Here is a 9,117-nt window from a genome sequence, read left to right as displayed (position 1 = left end):
AGGTTAGTCCTCTTGCTTTACAGGAGACTGAAGTTCTTTGAGAAGGGGTGACCTGCTCAGGGTGGGCTTCTTTGGGACAGAGTCAGGACTAAGATCTAGGAGTCTCTTCTCTCTGGGCCACCTTTCAAATATTGACAGGACAGATTAGAGTGAGTATGGAGGAGGGAATAATAAGGTGATTGGGAAATAATTTCACATGAAGCACTGGAAATGTTTGGCCTTGGTTTTCCATTCTGTGAGGCTGAAATAAGAAAACATATGTGAGAATCAGGTTCACTTACAGGGAAGCAAGTTTCTTCTCAAGGCTAGGAGCACTTCTAAGATTTAGAGCCAAACAACAATGAAAGTGCCTGATGCAGGCAGTAAGTATTCACAGTAGCCCCTCTCAGGTAGTCAGTCACTGGTAGGGAGCTTGGCTGGATCAGGTTTCCCAAAAGATAGTCCTTTGCATCTTCACATTTTGGGAGGCCATATCCTATATAAGTATTTTAAATTGATATAAAATACATGTGTAACCTGTGTAAAGTGCACTAATCTTAATTGTACACTGGATGAATTTTCACATAAGTCTATATCTTTGTTATTTACCATACAGATCAAAATACAGAACTTGCCCAGCACCTGCCCTTCTCCTTCCCAGCCAATAATGCTTCTCCCTCTAGGTAACCACTGTTCTTACTTCGATTACTATCAATTTGCACGTTTTTGAACTTATGTGAAGTGTAAGTACATATATACTTTATATATAACGTAAATTTTTTACTTAATTTTTTTCTTTAAGTAGATTCATTTTTTACAGCTTATCTAAGAAATAACATCAATGAAATAGTCTTTTGATGTGAAAGGCATTTTCCTCCAATACACATTAAAATAAACGCACAACTATCAAAATGAGTTTATTCGTGTATTAACAGACCACATTTTGCTTTTCAAAAGCCACCAGGTGATTCCTGAGGTCCATGCAACTTGCAGATTGTCTGGTTTTGCGCTGATCGAGAAGCCGAAAGTTTAATGGAACGCCCTGTCACAATCCTGATGCCACCATAGATCCATCCATCCATCCATCCATCCATCCAACTAAAACACTTGTTGAATACCTAGCAACGACTCTCTCAGGCACTGGACACAGAAAAGACCCCACTTTCTGATTTCAAGTGGAGGGAAACAGAAGAGTAAATCATTTCAGTATGTGTTACGGTAAATGCTACATCTCAGGTAAGCACCCTTACACAGAGGAAGGGAGTCTTCCGGAGTCAGGGAGCAGAGGAGAGGGTGGGTGAGCATTTCAGTCGGCACCTCTACCAGCCACCCGACTTTGATCTCTTTGCCGCAGCGATGCAGCTGCGGTCAACCTCAGCCTTCCTTAGCAACCCGAGGGGACCGCCCAGGTGTCTTCCTATTGGTCTCACGGAGGTTGATGGGCAGCTCTGCTGTGCAACCCCGGCTCGCGGCCCCCGGCTCCGCGCTTACTCACAGGAGAGCTCGGAGGCGTTACGGCCCTTCCCGGGTGCCCCGCCCATCCCCGAGTAGCTTGTGGCGCATGCGCGGGCTCGTTGAGGCTGTGTGTAGGGACAGCAGGGAGCCGGAGCCGCTGAGGTGAAGCTCCTAGGCTCCGCCGAGGTCGCCGCGCCCTCTCCTCGCCTCTGCCGCCGCACTTTCAAGCCGTTGCCACCACCACGGCCTTTGCCGCCGGAGGAGCGGCCGCCTATTGTCTTTCTCCGCGGCGAAGGTGCGGAGCTGCTCCGGCTCGGCCCGCGGGGGAGCCCCGGGCGCCTCACGGTGAGAGCGCAACTTAGTTGGCGGAGTTGGGGGAAGTTTTGTGATTTGAGGAGGGGTCGCGGGTGGGGAGCGCGGGGCCCTCCCCCAGCGGCCGGTCCTCCGGCGGGGGCCGGAGCGGGGGTCCGGGGCTGCGGGGGCTGGGCAGGGGCGCGAGGGCGGGGATGAATGGACGGCGCGGGAGCGCCCCCCGGCTCTGCGGCCCCCGCCTCCCTCCGCGGCCCCCTTCACGCATTGTCTGCCCCGGGGCCGCGGCGCGCCTTGCCGCTCCCGCAGCCCAACTTCGGGGCCGCCTCCACTCCCGGAGTGGGGGGCACGGCCGCCATGCCCCTTCAGGTGCCTGGACCCCCGGCCTTGCCCGGTCGGCTCCTATGAGAGCGGGGGCCGCGGTAGCAGCTGCGGCTGCCCCACGGGTCCCTTCCGTTCGGGAGTCGGCGAACAAGTGCTGCGGCCGCGAGGGAGCGGCTCTCGGGGGCCGGCGCGAGCGGTAAACACGCCGGGCCTTACCCGCCTTAGGGGGGCGCTCTCAGGGCCTGTTCCCGGGGGCGCGGGTCGGAGACGTGCAGCCCGAGGGGACCCGCTTTGGGACCGTGCCATGGGCTCAGCTCTGTTGAGGTCAGATGCAAACATACTTTGAGACCAAACCAAACTTTTTTTTGGATAAATATGGCTATTGAACCCCTCTCCCTTCCCCCCGTTTTCCCCCCCAAGTCAACTCGTATGTTAAGATTTTAAAATAAATGTGGGGGAAATCCTCAAGAGTTTTTCTATCAGAAAAAAGGATTGGCTTTTTTTTTTTTGAACTAGTTCTTACAGCAAAATGATTCCGTCACATTTAAGTTTCTAGATCTTACTGTGAACTCAGGAGTTAACAATGTAAGTTGGATTGAGCAATATTTTGGTGTTCGTCTTAACTTTTACACTCCTCAGTGAAGTTATTTTGAGAGTTTGTTGCCCCAGGCATATAGAACCAAAGGAAAAAGCAGTGTGCCTTTTTTACTTATTCAACAGCCCCCCCCCAGTTTTATTTTCATAAATAACTTTATTTTTTTAAACCGTTGGATTGCCCAGATCAGGATAAATGCTGGCAGTTTTGGAAAGATCATTTTTGCAAGTTTGTAAAGGATCAGCTGTTGTGAGTGATCAGAGTTGTGATCAGAGTTGTGATCAGCTGAGATAAATCATTGTTACAGTCCTGTAGGCTTTCGTGGTCTCTAGGGGATTTGCAGACTGCAAGAAGTACAAGCCTTGTTGTCAAGCTTTGGGTGCATCGGTTCTGCTGAATTCAGTTCATTTGCCTTATGATGTGAGAATGATTCTGTTTAAATCCCCTCGGTGGAACAAGCCTAAATGTCTGTCAGATTGCGTGGTGGAACAAAATGACCAGAATGTGTTCCTATCAGTTGTATATCCCTTTGCCATCTGCTAAATTAACAAGAAAAATTTGAGAAATATGGTGTGGGTCAATATGCATTGATTGGTTTCTCATGCTAAGTGAGTAATGTGAAGTGTTGCCCAGGTTTTCCTGGTTAGGTTGGCCTAATTTTGCTTTGAAAAAGCAACTTACTTCACCTGACAAAGCTAAAGAAAAATGTCCTAATGGCATAAGCTTGTATTTTTAAAGTACAACAAGGTCACTTTTAGGAATCATAATCCTTGCTCTTAGGGCTTTCCTTCCTGGTTGTGTGGTTGTGTGTACTGTGTGTACCTGTGTGTGGGGCGGGACGGTGACAGAGGTTGGAAGGCGTTGTCAGGGAGAGACAAAATGTAAACAAACACTACTTAGAACGTGTGACAAGTAGGCCAGTTGCTTTCCCTCTCTGATAGCATGTTATACATACTTTTGTTTTAGGATTTCTCACACTTCATTTTTTTTGCCTGACTAATAGTAACTGCATATGTAGTATAAATGGACTCCTCTTCTAGCCTGTTAACTCCCTGAGGGCTGTGATGGGTCTTAGCTTTGTGCCTCTGTGCCAGGAAGGAGTCTTAACACAGCTCAGGTGCTCAGGATGCTTTTGAATTGGGTGAAGTGCTTGGTACTTCACCCTAGTGTGGTACCCAGAGAACCACTAACTCTGGGGACTTGTTAAACATGGCAGCTCACTTGTAGATCTGTGATGAAACGTAGTGTACTTTATAAGGATTTCTAACCTTTCTTTTTAACCTGTTAATTACTTCTTGAAAAGAATTGAGGTTTAAATAGTGCGCTATGGATTTCAGAAAGTGGTTCTAATCGAGAAAATTTCTCCCTTTTTTGGTGAAATGATTAAGACTTCTGGACTAATCCATTCACTCCTCTGCCTGTTCATACCTCTGTTGTGAAATGGGGAGGTAGCACAGTTTAGAAGAATGTACATTTTTTGGAATTAGGTAAATTTGAGTTCAAATCCCCACCCTTCCATTGACTAGTTGGGTAGCCTTGAGCAGGTCACTTATCCCCTCAGAGCTTCAGTTTCCTACTGTGTAAGGTATAGTAACATACTTTACAGCATTCTTAGCAATAAATGAAACTATGTGCCGTACTTCATAGTGTGCCAACCGTTAAGTAGGTGCCTGTTACCTGGTAGCTGTAATGACAGTAATTTGGATAATTTTTGTATGAGTTAAAGCATTTTTAGAAGTCTGATGCTTCTGAGCACAGTGGTTTAACTGTCTGTTTCGTAAAGGGGGAATGCTTCTGAGAATTGAGAGTCTTAAATGCAGTGTTTTAAAGGTGCGGGTTGAGCTGAATGTTAATAGAAAACAGCAGTTTTATCTTCTCAGTCTGCTCTTAGTCTTTGAGTGGGCTTTGCAGAGTGTCTCTGTAGGATAGAACTCTATGCATTTATAGTGTTTAGGAAATCGTTAGAGATGGGTTGTTTTCAACATTTGTAATAGGATATCTGAGTTATTTAGTTCCAGCTTTTCTTCCTTATTTTACCTTAATTTTGAAAAATAACAGGCATCGATTATGACTACGTTTCTCAAACTTGATTAAGATGGGACTGAACTGTGGGTTAATATAGCAGTAGTACAATTCAGAGACTTGAGCAAATCATTTACTTCCCCTTCAAGATAACACTTTTGAAGGTGCCGCCATTTGTGGAAGGAAACAGTGATTTAAATCAGTTATACCAGCTTTGTTTAGAATATTCAGAATACCAAGTGGAATAAATACATTCTAGAAATATTAACCTGTCATGGACATTTCTGTATATTGAATCTCATCTTTCCATTTATTTTCTTATAAAATAAGGGCAAAAAGTTAACCATGAAGGATTGTAGTAAACCTTTAAAAATTATATTTGACCAGACTCACGTATTGAGGAAAAAAAGTTGACAAAGCTAGATGAACACACTTGGACTTTTGATAATCCCCTCTTTTAAAGTTAACATTGAAGTGTGCTTGAATAAACTTGGTTATTACTGATGGGGACAGGCATTCATTCAGAAGCAGTGCTCCTGAGTCACTGTCGGGCTGTCTTACCCCACTGTAAGTGGGGGAAGAGGAGGAAGCTGTTCGTGGAAGGAAGTTTGTTTCATTCATATGTCTTCACATTTATGGTCTTGTGGTCCACCTCTCGGTTGACTGGGACATATAAGTAGAAGATGGGTAGATAACCCATATTTGTCAGTCCTTGCTCAGAGAATGGACCAGTAGACCTGATACTGAGATACTGTGATTGTTACGAATACTTGTGTGGGACAATGGTGTGTTTTCCTTTTTTACCTCTTCAGAGCTGTGTTCAGAGCGTGGGGAAGGTGTGGATATCAGTGTGTGTGATGTGGGTATTGGGATGGGGAGAAGGAGATGGTGTGAGGGATTTACAATTTATGTCACTCTGTAGGCTCTTCTATTAGAAATCAGTCCTTTTGATATTTATTATTATTTATTTTGGCTGTGCCGGGTCTTAGTTGCGGCATGAGGACTCTAGTTGCGGCATGAGGACTCTAGTTGCGGCATGTACGTGGGATCTAGTTCCCTGACCAGGGATCGAACCTGGGCCCCCTGCATTGGGAGTGCAGAGTCTTACCCGCTGGACCAACAGGGAAGTCCCAGAAATCGGTCCTTTTGAATTTTCACTTATGATCCTATCTTAAGCCCATATTTGGCCACAAAAATAGTCTTTACCACTTCAAAAGGCTAGTTATTCCTGAATGGTTAGGAATTAAGTATGTCACACTGTAATGAATTAGTCTTTTAGACAGCCAAAGATGTCAAGCAAGAGAACAGCACCTAGGAGCTATGTAGAGTTTCACAAACCCAAGATAACTCTCCGATGGTGATGTCTACTGAAGGCATATGATACGGGGCCACATGGCTGACTTCACATCCGAACTTCGCCAATTATTGGCAGTGTGTCCTTGAGCAGGCCACTTCATCTGTCTCAGACTTAGTATCCTTACTTATAAAATAAGAACAAATTTGATATTGTCATCCTACCTACTACCACTACTGTCATGAGAAACGCTCGAGATAAAGCACTATAGAGATGCTTTGTCATTTTGTAGTTTTGTTGGTTGATTACTGGTTTGGATAAAATTCAAATCCTAGTCTATAAAAGGAGAAAACATCCAACTAAGTTTATTGGTTTTTCTTTATAAATATTATACCATTTCTGTTGCCATTCTCCTTACTTGTGAAAATGGATACTTCTTACTTTTGGCTCTTCTCAGATTTGCTTTTATAACATATTTGTCATGGAGTATTTTTCTAAACTCAGTGCTTGCTGTGAGACCCAAGTTACTCTGAAATCACAGGAACTGACATTGGATGCCAGTGCTTGAAGTCAGGTGAAACCACAGTAAACAGTGAACAAAGAATGTCAGAATGTTTCAGAAGAGTACAAAAGAAGCTAGTGTAGTTGTCTGATCTTTACTGACTCATTTTCTTAAATTATTTTTTAAAAGCTTAAAAAATCAGGGAGTGTGCCTCTTATGTGCCAGATGTTATACTATGTGTCTTACATACATTTATTTCATTTTTGAAACCAACGTATGAAGCAGGAATTATTAACCCATTTTAAGGGGAGGAAACACCCTCAAAAGTGATTTGACAGGGGTCACATAGTTGTTAAATTTTTGGTGCTAAAATTTGAACTCAGATTATTCTGGCTCCAAAGGGCATGCTTTTCACATCATTGATGCTGTCACCTGAAAAGAGTACATTTTTAAACAAATCAGGTTTACTGAGTTATTGTTTATATGATAAAATGCACCCATTTTAACTATATGGAGTTTGATGAGTTTTGACAAATGTATCCATGCATGTAACTTAACACAATCAAGGTATAGAATGTTTCCATCACTCCAGAAAGTTCCCTTTCTGCTTTCCAGACAGTTCTGCCTTCAGCCCTCACCCTGCTGCCTACCTTGCTATAGGCAACCACTACTCTGCTCTCTGTCACTAGAGTTTTGTCTGCAAACTATGGCCCTCAGGCCAATCTGGCCTACTGCCTTTTTTTTTTTTTGGTTTATAACAAAGTGAATCAGCTGTACATATATATATACCCCATATCTCCTCCCTCTTGCATCTCTCTCCCACTCTCCCTATCCCACCCCTCTAGGTGGTCACAAAGCACCGAGCTGATCTCCCTGTGCTATTCGACTGCTTCCCACTAGCTAGCAATTTTACATTTGGTAGTGTATATGTGTCCATGTCACTCTCTCACTTCGTCCCAGCTTACCATTCCCCCTCCCCGTGTCCTCAAGTCCATTCTCCACGTCTGTGTCTTTATTCCTGTCCTGGCCCTAGGTTCTTCAGAACCATCTTTTTTTTAGATTCCATAAATATGTGTTAGCATACGGTATTTGTTTTTCTCTTTCTGACTCCACTCTGTATGACAGACTCTAGGTCCACCCACCTCACTACAAATAACTCAATTTCGTTTCTTTTTAGGGCTGAGTAATATTCCATTGTATATATGTGCCACATCTTCTTTATCCATTCATCTGTCGATGGACATTTAGGTTGCTTCCATGTCCTGGCTATTGTAAATAGAGCTGCAATGAACATTTGTTTTTTAATAAATAAAGTTTTATTGGGGCATAGCAGTGCTCCTTTGTTTACATATTGTCTGTGACTGCTTTGGTGCTACACTGACAGAACAGTTACGAGACGCCCTGTGGTCCACAAAGCAGAACATATTTACTATGTCACTTTTTAGAGAAAAAGTTTGCTAATCCTTGTTCTACATAACCAAATATAATAACACCTAAAATATGAACAATTCTATAGAAGTATTCAGTGCATATTCAACTTTCCCTATTTGTCCTCCATATATCTTTTTATAGTTGATTAAAATTTATAAAAAAAGGATAATATTCCATTGTGTGTGTATTGGGCACTTGGTTTGTTTCCATTTCTTGGCTCTGGTAAATAGTGCTGCTATGAACATTGGGGTGCATGTATCTTTTTGAATTGGAGTTTTAAACTTTTTGAATTAGAGTTGATTGCTTTCTTATTATTGCCCCATCTGAGAGTGCAAAGACTTGCCCCTGTATTTTCTCCTAGAATTTTTATAATTCAGAGGGTTTTTTTTGGTTTTTTTTTTTAGTTTTATTTCTTTTCCAATTTGTATTCCTTTTGTTTGTTTTTCTTCTCTGATTGCCGTGGCTAGGACTTCAAAAACTATGTTGAATAATAGTGCCGAGAGTGGACATCGTTGTCTTGTTCCTGATCTTAGAGGAAATGCCTTCAGTTTTTCACCATGAGAATGATGTTTGCTGTGGGTTTATCGTATATGGCCTTTATTATGTTGAGGTAGGTTCCCTCTGTGCCCACTTTCTGGAGAGTTTTTATCATAAATGGGTGTTGAATTTTGTCAGAAGCTTTTTCTGCATCTATTGAGATGATCATATGGTTTTTATTCTTCAATTTGTTAATATGGTGTATCACATGAATTGATTTGCGTATATTGAAGAATCCTTGCATCCCTGGGATAAATCCCACTTGATCATGGTGTATGATCCTTTTAATGTGTTGTTGGATTCTGTTTGCTAGTATTTTGTTAAGGATTTTTGTATCTATATTCATCAGTGATACTGGTGTGTAATTTTCTTTTTTTGTAGTACCTTTGTCTGGTTTTGGTATCAGGGTGATGGTGGCCTCATAGCATGAGTTTGGGAATGTTCCTTCCTCTGCAATTTTTTGGAAGAGTTTGAGAAGGATGGGTGTTAGCTCTTCTCTATATGTTTGATAAAATTCACCTGTAAAGCCATCTGGTCCTGGACTTTTGTTTGTTGGAAGATTTTAAATCAGAGGTTCAATTTCAGTGATTGTGATTGGTCTGTTCATACTTTCTATTTCTTCCCGGTTCAGTCTCGGAAGGTTATACATTTCTAAGAATTTGTCCATTT

At 42.8% G+C, this 9,117-nt stretch overlaps 1 protein-coding gene across 1 annotated transcript in view; it reads left to right on the top strand.

The window, feature by feature from the left end:
• Positions 1-1,574: 1,574 nt before the first annotated feature.
• AKAP13 (A-kinase anchoring protein 13) overlaps positions 1,575-9,117 on the top strand; it is a 337,951-nt gene continuing 330,408 nt past the window's right edge. The window contains exon 1 of the mRNA XM_060005469.1: positions 1,575-1,779. The gene's annotated coding sequence lies outside the window, so the exon portion shown is untranslated. The remainder of the gene's footprint in view (positions 1,780-9,117) is intronic.

Source organism: Delphinus delphis, chromosome 2 (genome assembly GCF_949987515.2).
Source record: "Delphinus delphis chromosome 2, mDelDel1.2, whole genome shotgun sequence".
NCBI lineage: Eukaryota > Metazoa > Chordata > Mammalia > Artiodactyla > Delphinidae > Delphinus > Delphinus delphis.
The sequence above is the reverse complement of the archived record's forward strand: the minus strand, read 5'-3'. Positions and strand labels throughout refer to the sequence as shown.